Source organism: Diadema setosum, chromosome 3, assembly GCF_964275005.1.
Source record: "Diadema setosum chromosome 3, eeDiaSeto1, whole genome shotgun sequence".
NCBI classification, from domain to species: Eukaryota; Metazoa; Echinodermata; class Echinoidea; order Diadematoida; family Diadematidae; genus Diadema; species Diadema setosum.
The window spans coordinates 34,928,836-34,935,484 of NC_092687.1; the positions used below are offsets into that span (position 1 = coordinate 34,928,836).

Here is a 6,649-nt window from a genome sequence, read left to right on the forward strand (position 1 = left end):
GTGTTGAATTTGTGTGACTGACTAGACATTGTTATCGTAATATCAGGCGCGTAGACAGGAGAGGGATGGGGGATGAATCCCCCAACTGACAGAGTGGGGGATGGCATGTACAATCATCCGCCCCCCCCCCCCCCCCCAACGGTTCAGGGAGTTTTTTGTTGTTTTTTTTTTTTTTCTAAGAGTGGTGTTCTATTATTATTCGAACTTCCCGTCTTTTCACCGTCATCTTCCTCCTCTTCCACGTTTCCTTCTTCATGTTCTGTTTTTATTGTTCTTACTACTGTTATTCTCATCTTGCCGTTTTACATCGTCTTTATTTCCATTTTTGTACAGACGTTTTGTGTATGGGTGGGTGGGTGTGTGGAATATGGATAATATACGTGTTTGTGCCGTGTAGCAGTGTATGTTCATTTTTGTGTTGCTATAATAAGAACATGTATTATTTTGTGAGCATGGCCGTATGCGGGGGGGGGGGGGGGGGCAGTTAGATTGGGAATCATGAGTTCAAGTTCGGTGTTGATGTAACATGCAATTTTTGGGCAACTTTTTTATGTTAAATATATTCACAAACAAAATGTAGATATATCATGAAACAATACATAATGAAAATGATATACAACATAAGTGATCCAAAACAGTAGGCCTAGTACTACTACCGTAGTAGTAGTACATAAGCTATGTCCCTTTCACTCAAACATAGTCACATAATTTATAGGAATGATATAATACATCTACATACAAAAATATAAATATAAAACAATTCCAAGTTCAGGGCAAAATGAAAACGTTACAATAAAAATTAGCTTTTACAGCTAATATGAGCGCAAATCATCAAAGTTTCAAGCAATTTAATGAGCAATAATCGACTCGGTTTCTTGAATCGATTTTTAACTCATTGTTATACATCAAGTATCAGCATACTATATACAGACATGGAGCTGCAGATAAGAATTACATGGTGTTCATCATGCACGCATGGAGCTCCATGATGCATAGCGAGTCAGTGTTTGTTTACCTCCATGGTCTGCTAAAACTACATGGAGAATCTGTGTACAGTCATGGAGCTACTCCATGGTATAGTACACCTGCATGCGGATGGTCGCTTTGACGCATCTACTATTAGATTACATGCCCTACTCAGTATAATACATGTAAACGGCAGTCATAACATTGCAGGGTGAGATTCATATTTAACAGTAGACTACACAATCAACGCCAAGGTCTGAAGGTCGCATAGTCGCTTAAGTTAACTGTATCACCAAGATCTATATAAGCAGAAACAGCTTTCACATATTTAAATCCTCAGACAGCCAATAAAAATAGATTACATGACCAGACCACAGAAGACAAGATAAACGGTGTCAATCAATTAGCCTTCCTGGGGGAGTTGAAATGTATACCCCCATTGCAGTCTGATCACTGGCGGTAATAACATTCCCCTCCATGAGGTCGACCTGCGAATTCGCAGGTTTTGTGTGTCACGTGCTCTGGTCACATGACTGGGCTTGTATTACGATGACTTCATTTTCGATCGATTACACATTTTTCACTTATCGGCGATTTAAAAGAAAACGCAACACCAGAATTTTCTATAAATTTCGCATCTAAGGCAACGTTAGGCGCTGCTTCGGATGGTGCCATTTTCGGAAACCTCTGATGAAACGCCTGGCCGCAAGAGGCTGTAATCGGAACGCAACCTGCGAATTCGCAGGTTTTTAGAGCGAAAAACCTCTAAAATCGCCTGCATATATGCAGGTTTCTGCGAATACGCAGGAACCTGCGATTTTGTCTCTGCTCCCCTACTGTCAGGCTAGATACTTGATTGATTTAATAGCCCTCTCGCTCTATCGTGGGAAGGGCTCTCTTTAAAGCTAATCATCATACGTTACAAGTTTATAAAATCAAAAGCTTTTCAGAGCCGCAGCATAGTGCAGGAGCAAACACAGCTATTTAGTACTTAACACAGTAGAAATCTTGTATTCACAGCATAGGGCCTACATGTTTTTACAGTTGGTGTAACATTAGAGATCTAGTAGTACACGCACCGACACTGCACTAGCGAATTACTATTAGTTCTATTTTAGGCCTACTGCAAGATTCACAGAATCACAGACCACAGTCAAACTTTACTTTACCGGTACAAAAGTAGATACAATTGTAGGTAGGGTACCCTTATACTATAGGGTAAGCCTACGACCCTACGTTTACCCAGCAAATCTGATCTGCCCAGCAGCCAACAAGCAAGGGGAGCTGGAGCAGCTACTGTCTTGACTGTAGTAGGCCTATCCTATCGGGACGCGGCGGGCAGAATCAGGCTGGCCACGACAAGCTAGCGGGAGATTGGGTGAGTGGTGACGTGTGCAGGTTCAGTACTAAAATCATTCATGGCATACAGATGTACTTACCACGGCGTTCTGAAGATAAACGGATTGTGAAGCAGGACTTGTTGTGACCTGTGCCTTTGCGTTCCAGTTGTTGATGGAAATCTTATTAGTACACCGGTAAACCGGGGAAAAATGTTTTATCAGAGTGAAGCTTCGCACAGCATCCACACTAACTCTTACGCAGATACAGCACAGCTCTGTATGTACACACACCACGTACGTTGTTGTTGTTGTTGTTGTTTTAGGTTTAATGGCAATCAGTCATAATTTTGACTATTTTTGCCAGACTATATAATATATATATTTCCCTATAGATTGATTAATTATCAATATTTCTTAACAAATTCAAATTCTTTCATAATATATTTGTTTTATTTCCAACCATATTTTTATTTTAATTATAAAAATTTTATTGTTATCCTCGCTCAGTCAAGACGGCCACGTTGCCACCCTCGGTTCTGTCTTACCAACCCGGCGAAGTGCGTTTCGCAGGCTTCTCAGGCGTGCGCCCTAGGTAACTCGAGAATAGTCGGACATTGGGGCTATATAGAAGGTATTTGAGCTCACTAACACGATTCTGGCGTTTTTATCCACCAAAAATTGCTCAGTAACAAGAAATCGCTCAAAATGTTCACTGATTTGGGAACGCCCCAAAAAATTGGCAGCTGATTGGCTTATGCGATTTGACGTATGAGGGGGGAGACCCCGCGAAGCCACCGAGTTCGTCTAATGCGTTGGCAATGTAAAATGAGTGAAACTTTATCTATTTTTAAATCAAGATTTAACCAGTTCTGACAATCTTTGCGTCCCAAAAGTGATTTGAATATGTTGTTTAGACATTTTAGTAGAGGCCCAGTGACGCCACTGACTTTTTTTTGAACACTTTACCCATGATAATTGCCTTTTTGGATCCGGTTTACGTTTGGAAAAAACTAGATATTTTCTGCGAGAGAAAAAGACAGGTAGACGTACAAACAGCCGCTTTACTGCTGACCGTACATTGTGACTCTGTGTGTGTGCATGGATGATAACAACAAATTTCAACTGGAGACTGGATGGCACTCTAATTTTTACGATAACAGCATACCTTGCTAGCTAGCTCCGCGGAGATAGCGTTGCATTAGCTATATACACGGTAAACAAGCTGGTAGCAGTACGTGGTCAACAAGACAGTGTTCTCAATATGGATTCAGACCTGGATTCGCCTTTCTGGCTGCTACCCCCACCGAGATGATGAAGGCGAAGGTAAAGCAGCCCCTCGTCAGCTCCAGCTCCAGCACCACGCAACCCTAAATCTAATCTGTATTGAGTTTATCCCGCCCGTAGCCGTACCGTTCTGGAGTATATGAACCCGACTCTTCACCTCTCGCCCCCGGGGCAGTGGCCCGTGAGGATGCTGCTCGAGGAACAGGGTGATGGCAACGAGCCCGCGACGAGGTTGGGACTTGGAAGATAATAATTGGTAACTATCATTAGTATCAAGTACGCTGAGAGTCTAGATAGTTCACTCTAACGTTAGGCCTAACGTTAATTTTTACAGAATGCAGGTCGATTGGGGTCGGAAAAATCAAAACAGAATTTTGTTTACAATACAACATTAACGTGAAACTGGAGTGGAAGAGGGACATCGGTAAACGACGGTATGAATTGAAAGGCTATGCACTGAGCTGGCGAGGCAGATGTCATACTTGAGCTCTCATATCTCTCGATCTCATTCATAATGTCACAAGGACAAACTGATTTTTCAGATCCCGATTTTTTTTTTCCGCATTTAACAGTATTTTACTTGAGTCCTGGTATAAACTTTGATGTAATTCATAGTACTGTACCTGTATACGCATGTACCCGGTATATAAGGAGGTCATTTCTCTGGCCCAAAGGACCTTCCTATCATGAGGTAATCGACTGGTAAATTCCAACCAAGTTTGTTTCCACTAGGCCCTCCTACTACAGTTTCACATGTAAATTGCCGAGCACAAGACAAGTTATGAAAGGATAAGTGAAAAACTGCTGTTTGCAATAAGGTACAAGTGTTTGCCGGCCATACCATAACTGCAATTTCAATTACTGTATGTGGCTGGGCTAAGCAGTGGTTTGAAGAGTCTGGTATCAGTGGTAACCTCTCTGGCAGTAGGGGTTCCTACAGGCCTAGTCATGAACGATATTTTGTTCACACTTGCCTAGAACTCAAACAATGATTTCACTAATGACTAATAGGCCTATAGTCTAAACCTCATTGTGTGACAGTGCAGTACATACTTCAAAACACCAACTAATAAACACAAAGAAGGAAATAGGAATGTGTTGTTCGTTATGTTTCTTCTTTTTTTTTCATGTTTTCTTTGTTTTCAGGTGCCTCTGTCGCAGCTGTGTTCCCACATGACCACTGCCAGGGAATCCGTTTGCTGCAAAGAGACAGAGCACATAATGGACAAGATTGAGAATTACGGTACAACGAAAGACATTTCGATGCTCCAATGCGCTGTATTATAGCACATCCAGGTTTCTCAACTGTGGGCCTCGATGAATGGGTGAAAGAAACTGGAAGCTACCAGGACACCCAACAGTAGGCCTATGGAGAAGGTGCTTGAACAAATGCTGCAGATAACAAGTGAGTTTGTTAGGCACATTTAATTCCCTATTTTATTTTCCAAATGTTGCAATAAATATTAGGCTTTTTTCCTATCCCTGATAATTTCCTAATGAATTTTATGGTGTCATTATACGATTCTACGTAATCAGTATTATGAAAGATCCATTCACATTGTGTAATTTTATTCCTGTTCTCACGATTTCTAGAGTAACACTTATGTATGGTAATGTATTATCAAATTTTAGTCCCTTTGCATTCCATTGCATTCCATTTCATTTCATTTTTGTTTCAATTTCAGGCAGTCAATACATGTTTTTATACATGTATTTTATCCTGCCATTATACAGTCGTCCCCAAAATAATGACTACCATACCCCATGGGTCCCATTTACATTGTCTAATTTAAATCCTATTCTCAAGATAAATTCCTAGATGAACACATGATGTCATATAATAGGATTATCAAATTTTACTCCTTTTGCATTCCATTTTGTTTCACTTTTGTTTCAATATCAGGCGATCAAGACATGTTGCATACCGGTAACTGGTGAGATGATGCTGGACATTTCTGGGCCAAAATGTGAGAGTCCTACTGCCATCTTCTGCTGTTAGAAAAATCTGATAAACTCATCCATCAGAAATAGTGACAGGCTTTCATTTTGTACAGGTTGTAATAAGACTGTATATGCAGCACTGATATTGGGTGTAGAATGTGACAACTTGTCACATTGCGATCTGCTTAACGGGAATGTGGTCACAGTGTAGAAATGCATCAGATAAGTTTGTACATTGCAAAATGTCACTTGTATACTTTGTCAGACACCTTGTCCATTACCGGTATGTTGGGTATACTGATGATATGCAGCGTCCAACACCAACTCATCAAGGCACACAGCTGAGAAACATGCTGTTGGACTTCAGCCTCTCTGTACAAATGATCTACAGTACATTGTATTTTATTGTAATTTATTGATGCATGTTCAGTGGAACCTCAATATTATAAGCAGTGATATGACAAACTGTAGTTATAACAAGATCTTGATATACAGGAGTGATATCTCTGGTCCCATAATGTACCTCATTATAACAAGATTCGACTGTATGTCAAATGCACTCTTGTCTCAATTCTTACTCTTACTATGCTCCCCCTCTCTCTTTTGTAATGTAGATCTACTGCATGTTTTAGCAATTGGAAAATGACACTTTCACAACCATACAACTGAAGGTAATTTTGATTGTGTAGAATTGACATGTTGAACAGCTATGTTGTCAATCATGGTCACAAAAAACAAATAACGATCTAATACAATTAAGATGCTGTAGCCTTTCCGGCAATAGCTTCACAGCCTCTATTTAGAGAACAGGACCAAGTCTAGTTACGAACTCATTGAACTGGAATGTAGCTGGCTCATATAGTAGTTTTCTGTCATGAACCAGTATTCATTTGTCAAACATTCCTTCCAGCTGATTACACCAATTATATTTTGTAAGCAAATGAAAAAAAAAGTGTGTTGTGTTTTCTATATGTAGTTGGAGCGGTTGTAGTAATACAGTACATGCAGTATAAATTCATCCTTATTAACAAAAAAAGATTAGCTTCATACAGACACATGAAAATGCACAAACATACACATATACACACACCCTCAGTACACTCATGCATATCAGATAC

General features: G+C 40.2%; 1 protein-coding gene and 1 long non-coding RNA gene across 3 annotated transcripts in view; one reads left to right on the forward strand and one right to left on the reverse strand.

The window, feature by feature from the left end:
- Positions 1-2,552, reverse strand: part of LOC140226350 (UDP-N-acetylhexosamine pyrophosphorylase-like) — a 68,829-nt gene extending 66,277 nt beyond the window's left edge. Inside the window, exon 1 of the mRNA XM_072306837.1 lies at positions 2,406-2,552. The gene's annotated coding sequence lies outside the window, so the exon portion shown is untranslated. The remainder of the gene's footprint in view (positions 1-2,405) is intronic.
- Positions 2,553-3,733: 1,181 nt separating this feature from the next.
- Positions 3,734-6,446, forward strand: LOC140226351 (uncharacterized). 2 transcript variants are annotated; one of them, XR_011900937.1, is made up of 3 exons: positions 3,734-3,846; positions 4,737-4,995; positions 5,494-6,446. It is a non-coding gene; the product is annotated as an uncharacterized lncRNA (long non-coding RNA). The 2 variants fall into 2 exon arrangements; XR_011900938.1 differs by having other exon boundaries at positions 3,764-3,821.
- The last annotated feature ends 203 nt before the right edge of the window (positions 6,447-6,649 follow it).